This window comes from Sminthopsis crassicaudata, chromosome 3, assembly GCF_048593235.1.
Source record: "Sminthopsis crassicaudata isolate SCR6 chromosome 3, ASM4859323v1, whole genome shotgun sequence".
Classification (NCBI taxonomy): Eukaryota; Metazoa; Chordata; class Mammalia; order Dasyuromorphia; family Dasyuridae; genus Sminthopsis; species Sminthopsis crassicaudata.
In genome coordinates, this window is record NC_133619.1 from 455,256,890 (window position 1) to 455,268,720 (window position 11,831).

Sequence of the window (11,831 nt, forward strand, 5' to 3'; positions counted from 1 at the left end):
ATAAATGCTTGGGGGAGGCGAGTCTTCCCTCTGTTCCTTGTTCAAATTTCCTTGTGCCCTAACCCCAATTTGCCTGTACAAGTCTACATCATGTCACTTTGTTATGTTCATCTCTTATTCTAGCCATTCCAGTATCTTTAATCTCCACTATCCAGAAGATATCTTGCTTCTAAAACATACTAATTATAGTACTTGTATGAGACACTTAACCTCTCAGAAATTCAGACAACTTTCTATGCTATGGATTATGAATTTGCAGAATCACTTTTTTTGGTGGAAGAAGTTTCATTGTAGAGTTCCCTACACAAATAGAGTCATGGTTTTGCTCCTTACCACTCCCAAGAAAAAGTACAGGATGTGTTCATATCCACCTCCAAGCTTTAGTCATCATGTAACATTCTTGCCTGGAATGCCCTTCCTCGTTATCATCCTCTATTTAAATTCTTCGCATATTTTTAGACCTTACTTAAATTCTAGACCTTCACCACAAAACCTACACTAGCTCCTTTCACTCTTACTGTTTTTTTTTTTTAATGTGAATTCCTATAATTTACAGTCAAGTCTAATCAGTCACCAAACATTTATCAAGCATCTACTACATGTCAGGAATGTGCCAGGCAATGGACATATAAACAAACAAACAAACAAAAACCAGTAACACATTCTCCTTTCAAGAAACATAGAATTTAGGTGCATTGATCTACAGAATTATATGGAACCTCTCACTACAGATAAGAGTGATATATAAAGAAATTAAGTAACTTGCCCACAATTACACATGGAAATATGAGAAACTGATTGGAACCTAAGACCTGTGATTTCAGAACTAATACATTTTCCTCTATAACACACATTAATGCAGTCATTCTTTTCTTGTCGTTTTTCATATATGACTTTCTCTAGGCTTGTCAAGGCTAAAGCAGAATTTCTTTTTCCTCTTTCAAAATACTTAGCAAAGTTCTAGGCACATAGTAAGTATTAAATTAATATGATCTTAGATAAAGGTACCCACAGACATAAATACCTGCATTTATAATTTGAATTGAAAAAAAACAACTTAAACTTAGAAAAGAGGAAATGAAAAAGAAATATTATCTATACACATACATATATACACACATACACATGTGTGCATGTTTATATGTGTATATATACATATGTGTATACACACATATAAAATCATTCAATGAATCTGTTAAGGTTAAGTCTTCTTTAACACAAATGAAGTATAGAAAAAGCAAACCTGTTTGACTAAGATGCCTAGTCCCATTTTCCCAGCTGATTTATAGCTGGATTTATCTTTCCAAGGGCTTGTAAAAGAATTGAGTCTGAAAACAGGGAAGAGTCTATGACCAAGTGTTTTTTCAAGCCAGACACTATTTTTCTTTCATGCTGAAGGATAAAGCCAGAATCACTAGATTTGTAACTTATGACTTAAGCCTCTTTGCTACTTTTCCTGTTGACTTTTCATTTTGTCTATCAGATTTTCTGAGATGCTAAAATGTAGGATTTCTAAGGAGCAATTCAGACAGTAACCCTAAGTCAGTAACAAATTCAGTTTAAAATTAGCTTTTCTTTATAGAAAATCTATAGAGTTTTACAAAGCTTTCACACTATTTCAAGATTTTCTTCCATCTAATTCCACTTCCATTTCTTCCTTCAACCATTTGTCTTCACACAACTTTAGCCAAACAAATGTTCTCTGATGCAATTATAAGTTTTATATTAACCAATGTGACTGTAACTGTCATCTATTGTTATTGTCATTAATATGAATTCTGACTATGATAATTCCAAGAAAATAAATAGGGCACCTGAGCAACTTACTCAGGTTATCTGGTCATTTCAGCTAATGTATCTCTGCTTTGGCTTCATGGATGCAACAGGGTGGGGATCATATGATAGAAAAAGTAGAGTCTTCCCAAAGGAAGAAATGCCACATGCATCTAGATGTACTAGAAAGTGTTCTGGATTTGGAGGACCTAGGTTCAAGGCCCAATATTACAACCATAACTAATTGGTATAGTAGATAGATTACACACTGCCAGGCACATAATAGGTGCTTACTAAATACTTGTTTCTCTTTCTTTCTTCTGTCTATACTTCTTTCTTTCTCCTTTTTTCTTCACTTCCTCCCTTCCTCTCCTCCTTCTTTTTCTTCTTTCCTTCCTTCTTCCTTTCCTTCCTTCCTTCTTATGGGATTTTGGATATGTATGTCATCTAACCATTTCAGGGATCCTTTTCCCCACTATTAAGCATGGAAGATGGACTAGATGGGATGGAGAAAATTAAAGAAAATTAAATTTCAGCTAATTTTAAATTAATACAAGGAAGTAAGGAAGAAAAGTTTGCTCTCTTGTTTTAATGCTCTCTTGAAACATATTTTAGCTCTCTAAGAGAAAAAAATATGTGGCAGTATTTCAAGAAATTGGATTGTAGTGTTTATTAAAAACAACAATTGCTTTTGTTTATATAGAGCATTCATACACCTTTCTATCCAATGAAATGTAAGCTCAAGAAGGGAGGAAATGTTTCATTTTTATCTTTGTGTTCTCAGAGCCTACCAAAGTTCCTACTATGTAATAGGTGTCTGATAAATGTTTGCTAATTGATTACCTTACAATTTGTAAAGAATTATGTGATTTGTGAAGTGCTTTGCCAACATTTTTCCACATTATTTAAGGATTTGATCCTCAAAATCACCCTGCTAGCTAGGTATTGGAAGTATTAACTCAACCTGATTGATGAGGAAACTAAGGCTCAGGATAGGCAGAGTTAGAACTTAATGCCAAGTGTTTTCCTGATTCAGCTACAGAGTAGAAGTGTTATTTTTTCTGCTATGATAAGTGGAACCCTGTAATGTCCGGGCTAGCTTTCTGGAGATCCTCCGAGGGGCCTTGGTCACAGCAGGATAGTCACCACGAGGATGGTCAGGAATAGAGTCTAAAGTCTTTCTTGTCTCCTTCACAATCTGTCTCCTTCACAGTCTGTTCACTCTGACTGACTGACCCAGTCCCCAGTTCTTTCAGCCCTTAAATACCCTATTACAATTACATCATTACAGCATACTGAGTATATGCCAACTACAGTATTCAAACTAGAGTGATTATATCATTATATCATACTAGATATATGTGAACTAGAGAACCATTATCGCATCAATTCCACTGAGTAAACACCTTGTTGTAAGAGTCCTTGTTTCAAGTTCTCCAGAGTTCCTTCCCTCTACAGAACCCCATTGCCTTCTCAGAAATAATGAAAACTACTTAAGTTTGTCACTATTATTCTTGCTCTACATTGTGATGTTTGCTAGGATTATTTAATCATTACTGGTCAGATGATAAGGTCTCAATTTTATTTTTACTCAGCTAAAATTCTATTGCAATTCAATTATCACCTTTAATTTCACTGTATTTTTTCCTAATTAGATAAAACAATTCACTTGGGGTTTTTATTGTTATTTACTAATGTAATAGCTGATAGATTCTAATGTAATGCAGTCAAATGGGATGATCACCTCCTCTTCTTGATACTAATTTTCCTCATTTGTTCTCATACTAGAATCTAAGGCAAAAAAGTTACATTTTATTTCTTTATTACTAAAATTGTAGTATCTTTCATTAATCAATTAGTTCTGAGTCCCCATACAAATTTAATAAATATTATTTATTTAACAAGCTAAGGAAATTTTCCTCTTTATAAACTTTTTTTCTATATAAACCTTTTTCCTACTCCATAAATTTTTACTTTTTCCCTCTCTCCTTCTGTCTTTCTCTCTGTTACTGTCTCTCCTCTTTCTCTCTTACTCTCTCTCTCTCTTCTCTCTCTCTCTTTTCTCTCTCTTTTTTCTCTCTCTCTTTCTCTTCCTCTCTCTCTCTTTTTTCTCTCTCTCTTCCTCTCTCTCTCTCTCTCTTTCTCTCCCTCCCTCTCTCTCTTTCTCTCTCCCCCCCTCCATATACAAATATGTATGCACACATATAGGTACACAAAAACACAACCAAGCCCCCATCTTTCCTCTTCCATACCTTCAAACCTATGCCTTTATATCTCCTCCTTTTCTCAGGACATGTGGTAGCCCTTCTCTTTGTCCAGACTAATGTCTCTACTTTTATCCTTAATCCCACTCTTTCTTTCTTTCTTTCTTTAAGAGCTTACTCATTAATCATTTCCATTTATAAGAGGGGAAGACTTGGAATTAGGAAAGATCAAAATTTAAATTCTACCTTTTATACTGAGTCATCAGAATTAAGTCACTCAATCATTATGAGTCTTAGTTTTCTCATATGTAAAATAAAAATACCTCATAGGAAGAAAGGAAACAGTATTTATTAATCACCTGCTCTGAAGTAAGTACTGTGCTATGAACTTTACAAATATCATTTTTTGTTCTCACACTAATTTTGAGAAGTGGGTGCTACTATTATTTCTTATTTACCACTGAGTTAGACAGAGACTAAGTGAAATGTCCTGCGCTCACATAACTCTCTAGTGTTAGAAGTCAGATTTGAACTCAGATTTTCCTGATTCCAGGCCCAGCATTCTATCCATTGTACCACCAAGGGTTCTTGTGGGGAATAAATGAGGTAATAGATGCAAAGCATTATATCAGTTATACGAGTCAACAGTGTGATAAGGTAGCCAAAAATGCACTAATGTAATCTTGGGCTGCATTAAGGAGAATATTATTAATTTTCTCTTCTCTCCCTTATGGGAGTACAGTGCTCATATATACCCCATTGCGTCTCACCTAGGCTATCATAATAGCTTTTAATTAGTATCATTGCTTCTAGCTTCTTTTCATCTCTGAGTCATTCTTTACCATAGCTTTATCATTCTTTATGATAAAATATTCTTCCTAAAACATGGATCTGACCATACCAAGGCCCAGTCAGCTCAAAAGTCTTCAATGACACTCTGTTATGTTTGGATAAATATAGAGCAGTGGTCCTCAAACTTTTTAAATAGGGGGCCAGTTCACTGTCCCTCAGACTGTTGAAGGGCCGGACTATAATAAAAACAAAACCTCACACTCTGTCTCGTCCCCTCAGACCAGTTGTCATAACCCGGCGGGCCGCATAAACGTCCTCAGCCGGCCACATCTGGCCCGCAGGCTGTAGTTTGAGAACCCCTGAAAATGCTTCAGCTCTGTGTGGAGGGTCTTTTTTTCCAACCTATTTTTCTAGCCTTATCTTGTAAGATTCCCTCCATACCCTATTGGTTTATTAAAAATGAACTATTAGATATTGCACTGAACTCAAAAACATTGTCTCTTACCTCTACACACCCACACAAGCTATCATCCATGCTCAGAAACTGCTTCTGTCTCATATATGCTTTTCAGAATCCCCTTCCTTAAAAATGTAAGCACTACTCCTTTGATGATATCTGCCATTCCCAATTAAAATAATTCTCTTATGTCTTAAAATTTTCTTAAGAGTATTTTGAATATTTCCTTTGGTACCATCACCCTCCTCCAAGTTATATTATATTTCTATCTGTTCATATTGTACCTATCCCTGAGACCCCCAAAGTAAACTGCATGAGCTAAAGGTTATACCATTTATTTATAATCTTTGTAGAAGAGCATATCATAGCTCTTAATACAAAGAAAGCAGTTAATAAGAGTTTGTAAATGATTTGCTTGAGAAATAGAATAATCTACTCCATTCTCCATCAACAGTTCTTTTTGACTTTCACTCCATGGAACAATATTTGTCTTATCCCCCCCCCCCAAATAAGCTAATGCCATGAAATCTCATCACCATGAGTAATGACTCAGGTTTTTATACTCTAAATTCACTCTCAGTTACCTCTCTGCTCTGATTAAAGATCTAGTGTTGGGGAGTAGAAGATAGAGCAATAAAACCCTTCCTTTCTTGAAGACTCTCAATCTTCCTGGTAATTCTATTCTCCATTAGCAACTGGCTTTGACTTTATGGAACAATATGTCCCTGAACAGAGTAATCCCTGGTCAAGTTCCCCCACCAGCACCACTTTTAACTTTCTTTCCCTTTCAATTGTACTTGGCAATAGTAGGCACTTAATAAATATTTATCTCATTGAATTGAATCTCAAAACTGAAAGAGATATTAGAGGCCACATAATCCAATCCCTTAATTTTGATTTTGAAAAAAACTGAAGCTAAGAGAAATTAAATGACTTTCCTAAGGTAACACAAAAATGACTCTATCCTAGACCATTTGGTAGTTCAATAAATTAGAACAAAAGACATTTCATGTAAAAGAAGGCAATAAAATTGGAAATTAAGTATTTGCCCATTGATTGAGGAATGGCTAAATAAATTGCTGTTCATGAATATAATGGAATATTACTATACTGTAACAAATAATGGACATAATATAGAAAAACTTGGAAAATTTATCTGAACAGGTATAAAATAATGTGAGTGGAGTCAGAAAGACAATATATATTGGCTATAGCAAGGTAAACAGAATGAACAATAACAGAGCAATTAAAACTAAAAATCATGAAAGTATAATGACTAAGCATAACCTTGAAGAACAAATATGAGAGAGAGCTTTTCTTCTTTCTTTCCAGGTAGAGAAAGTGAAGAAGATGTGAAACTTTATGGATGATATCAGATCGTTGGGGGGGGGATGTATTGGTTAGTTTTGCTAATTTTTTTCTTTTAAAAAAATCTTTATTCTGAGGGATAATTCTCTGTGAAGAAGAGATGTTAAGATTGAGAAATACTAAGTGATATAAAAATTAAAGAGATCAAAATTAAATTAAAAATAAAATACAAGGTAAATGACAGGGAATTCAAGCAGATCATATATATTTTAAAAGTCATAGTTGTCTGTCCAACAGAGAATGACAGAGGGAAAACATGAGAATGATGGAAAGAGTGATTGATTTGGAATGAGAAGATCTGGATTCAAATCCAAGTTACACCCCTTACCTCCTGTGTGACTTTGGACAAGCCATTTAACCTCGATAGACTTATCTTTTTACTCATCAATACGCTGGGTTTAGTTTAGAAGACTTAGAAGTCTTTCCTATGATACATCTATGAGTTATGCATAGATGCAAATGGCAGGAAAGTCTCAGAGATCACTCATGGCAAGGTATTAAAGATTAGTGTCCATTACTCACTGCTTAGTTATTTTCATTTCAATCATAACACTGTAACTGATATGCATTAACCTCTGGAGCACTTCAGAACACCTGGATCTCTCCACATATGTTTTATCTTCAGCACCTCCACCTTAACTCCATCAACAAACATTTGTACTCTCTGTATAGTCTGACTATGGCTGCCAATTCTTTCCTATCTCTTATTTCTCCTGCTTTCATCTCAGGCTATTTATTCCCAGCCATTGCTTTCTGTGTATTATCACTTCCACAAAACTGATGTAGCCTCTTTTAAATTATACTGTTTGATACTTGAGAACAGGGACTGTTGCCTTTCTTGTGTCCTCAATGGTTAGCACAGTGCAGACTCTGCTTTAATTGCTACTTAGCCTTAATCACTGAATGGGTGTGGCCTCAGTCAAACTGAGACCTGTTCCAGACCTTAGTGTAAAAAAGCCGAGTCTTCCACTGCATCCAGGGCATCTCCAGTCATCCTGTTCCAAATATACCTGGCTATTGGCCCCAGAAGACTCTAAAGGGGAAAGTGAGGAAGGTGACCTTGCACAACCCTCCCTTATTTAAATCCAATTCACATGCTTGTCATGGTATCATCTACCTGATGTCATGTTTCTCTTAGAGTATGAAGGACAAACAACAACAGCAGGACACATCCTAGGTGCTTCATATTTATTTATTAACTGACTAACTCCACAGATGCTTCAGCCCAATTACACTCCACCCATTAATGTTTAATTACTTCTCAAAAAAAAAAAACCAAAAAAACCATTGGGGGTGGAGCCAAGATGGCAGAGAGGACACACGCATCTATCTAAGCACTTCTTACCCTCAAACTACTTCTTTTATGAAAGGCCTAGGAATTAGTGCTTAACTGAAAAAACCCACAAATATTACCAACAGAAGATATCATCAAAATTCTCCAGAAAAGTTCTGTTTTTGCTTGCGGGCGGGGATGATTAGGCCAGGTACAGGGTCAGTAAAGTTGGCAGTGAGAGCATAGAAGGCAGCTCATGCTGAGCAGACTGGAGGGGGTAGGGTGTGGTCTCAGCCACTGGAAAATATGCAGGGAGAACTTTACCACAGTGTTGGCTACTCTGGCTTGGCAGCAAGCTTGTACATCAGCAGAGAAGCTGTAAACATGGGGGGTAAAGACTATAACCCAGAAAAGCTAGGGTCTCTTGGGACTTGGCCACACCCACCCAACACCCACAGCAACTCAGCAAGATTTCAGAGTGCCAGAAATACCAGGAATGCAGGGCTAGTTCAATATTAGGAAAACTATTACCAAAATTGACTATAATCAATAATCAAATTAACAAAAAACATACAATCATCTCAATAAATGCAGAAAAATCATTTGATAAAATCCAATATCCATTCCTATTAAAAACACTTGAGAGTATAGGAATATAGATTAACAGAGGAGGAGATAAATTGCTTAAATATTCCCATTTCAGAAAAAGAAATAGAACAAGCTATTAATCAACTCCCTAGGAAAAAATCCCCAGGACCAGATGGATTTACATGCAAATTCTACCAAACATTTAAAGAACAATTAGCTCCAATGTTATATAAACTATTTGAAAAAATAGGGGATGAAGGAGTCCTACCAAACTCCTTTTATGACACAGACATGGTACTGATACCTAAACCAGGTAGATTGAACACTGAGAAAGAAAACTATAGACCAATTTCCTTAATGAATATTGATGCTAAAATCTTAAATAAGACATTAGCGAAAAGAATTCAGAAAATCATCCCCAGGATAATACACTATGACCAAGTGGGATTTATACCAGGAATGCAGGGCTGGTTTAATATTTAGGAAAACTATTAGTATAATTGGCAATATTAATAATCAAATTAATAAAAACCCTATGATCATCTCAATAGATGCAGAAAAAGCATTTGATAAAATCCAACATCCATTCCTACTAAAAACGCTTGAGAGTATAGGAATAAATGGACTATTCCTTAGAATAATCATATATTTACGACTGTCAGTAAGCATAATATGCAATGGAGATAAACTGGAACCTTTCCCAGTAAGATCAGGAGTGAAACAAGGTTACCCACTATCACCATTACTATTCAATATAGTACTAGAAACGCTAGCCTCGGCAATAAGAGCTGAGAAAGAGATTCAAGGAATTAGAGTAGGAAATGAGGAAATCATACTATCACTCTTTGCAAATGACATGATGGTATACTTAGAGAACCCCAAAGACTCTGCTAAAAAGCTATAAGAAATATTCAGAACTTTAGCAAAGTTGAAGGATACAAAAGAAATCCACATAAATCCTCAACATTTTTATATATCACCAACAAAATGCAACAGCAAGAGATACAAAGAGAAATTCCATTCCAAACAAATGTTGAGAGTATAAAGTATTTGGGAATCCATCTACCAAAGAAAAGTTAGGAATTATATGAGAAAAATTACAAAACACTTGCCACAAAAATAAAGTCAGATTTAAATAATTGGAAAGACATTCAGTGCTCTGGGATAGTCTGAGCAAATATAATAAAGATGACAATACTCCCAAAACTAATCTATTTATTTAGTACTATACCAATCAGACGACCAAGAAACTATTTTAATGATCTAGAAAAAATAACAACAAAATTCATATGGAAGAATAAAAGGTCGAGAATTGCAAGGGAACTAATGAAAAAAAAAAGTCAGATGAAGGTGGTCTAGGTGTACCTGCTCTAAAGCTATATTATATAGCAGCAGTCACCAAAACCATTTGGTATTGGCTAAGAAATAGACCAGTCAATCAGTGGAACAGATTAGGTACAAAGGACAAAAAAGGGCACATCTATAGCAATCTAGTCTTTGACAAATCCAAAGATACCAACATTTGGGATAAAAATTCATTATTTGAAAAAAAAAACTGTTGGGAAAACTGGAAATTAGTATGGCAGAAATTAGATATGGATCCACACTTAACACCACTTAATACCAAGATAAGATCAAAATGGGACCATGATTTAGGCATAAAGAATGAGATCATAAATTGATTAGAGGAACAGAGAATAGTCTACCTCTCAGACCTGTGGAGGAGGAAGGAATTTATGATCAGAGGAGAACTAGAGATCATTATTGATCACAAAATAGAAGATTTTGATTACATCAAACTAAAAAGTTTCTGTACAAACAATACTAATGCAAACAAGATTAGAAGGAAAGTAACAAATTGGGAAAATATTTTTTACAGTTAAAGGTTCTGATAAAGGTCTCATTTCCAAAATATATAGAGAACTGACCCTAATTTACAAGAAATCAAATCATTCTCCAATTGATAAAGGGTCAAATGATATGAACAGACAATTCTAAAATGATGAAATTAAAATTATATCTACTCATATGAAAGAGTGGATATCACTCTTGATCACTACTGATCAGAGAAATGCAAATTAAGATAACTCTGAAATACCACTACACACATGTCAGATTGGCTAAGATGACAGGAACAAATAATGATGAATGTTGGAGGGGATGTGGGAAAACTGGGACACTAATACATTGTTGGTGGAGTTGTGAAAGAATCCAACCATTCTGGAGAGCAATTTGGAACTATGCCCAAAAAGTTATCAAACTGTGCATACCCTTTGATCCAGCATTGCTGCTATTGGGCTTATATCCCAAAGAAATACTAAAGATGGGAAAGGGACCTGTATGTGCCAAAATGTTTGTGGCAGCTCTTTTCGTAGTGGCTATAAACTGGAAGATGAATGGATGTCCATCAATTGGAGAATGGTTGGGTAAATTATGGTATATGAAGGTTATGGAATATTACTACTCTGTAAGAAATGACCAGCAGGATGAACACAGAGAGGTTTGGAAAGACTTACATCAACTGATGCTGAGTGAAATGAATAGAACCAGAAGATCGCTGTATACTTCAATGCTGTATGGAGAATATAGGAATAAATGGGCTTTTCCTATATATAGTAGCATCTATTTAAAACTATCAGTAAGCATCATATATAATGGGGATAAACTGGAACCATTCCCAATAAGATCAGGAGTGAAAAAAAGGTTGCCCATTGTTACCATTACTATTCAATATTGTATTAGAAATGCTAGCTTCAGCAATAAGAGTTGAGAAAGAGATTCAAGGAATGAGAGTAGATAATGAGAAAATCAAATTATCATTCTTTGCAGATGATATGATGGTATACTTAGAGAACCCCAGAGATTTTACTAAAAAGCTGTTAGAAATAATCCACAACTTTAGCAAAGTTGCAGGATACAAAATAAATCCACATAAATGCTCAGCATTTTTATACATCACCAACAAAATCTAACAGCAAGGGGGGCGGAGCCAAGATGGCGGAGAAGAAACACACTACTCAGTGAACGTCCTCACTCCCTCACAACCAATTAGATAAATTAAGTCTCAAAATTAGCTCAGGACTGATAGATACCACAAGGACTGGAAGCACGACTTACCAGCTGAAGAGAATCTGGAGTTTCAACAGGAAAGGTCAGTTCTCAGGGGAGGAATAAGAAAGACCAGCACAGACGGTGGGGTAGGGGCACACTGCGCCCATTGCGCTGGGAAGGGCTCTGGGATCAGAGAAGCCACTGAGGTAAAGGAATCTGGCACAGGCTGTTAGCTCTTCTCTGCTAATTATTTAGCAGTTCAGAAGAGAAAGCCAAAATATTTTAAAACTCAGATTAGATTTCCCCCCCCCCCCCACCCTGGGGC

The 11,831-nt window shown here is 35.6% G+C and overlaps 1 protein-coding gene across 1 annotated transcript in view; it reads right to left on the reverse strand.

Moving 5' to 3' along the window:
* TANK (TRAF family member associated NFKB activator) overlaps window positions 1-11,591 on the reverse strand; it is a 513,112-nt gene extending 501,521 nt beyond the window's left edge. Inside the window, exon 1 of the mRNA XM_074303292.1 lies at window positions 11,573-11,591. The gene's annotated coding sequence lies outside the window, so the exon portion shown is untranslated. The remainder of the gene's footprint in view (window positions 1-11,572) is intronic.
* Between the last annotated feature and the right edge of the window lie 240 nt (window positions 11,592-11,831).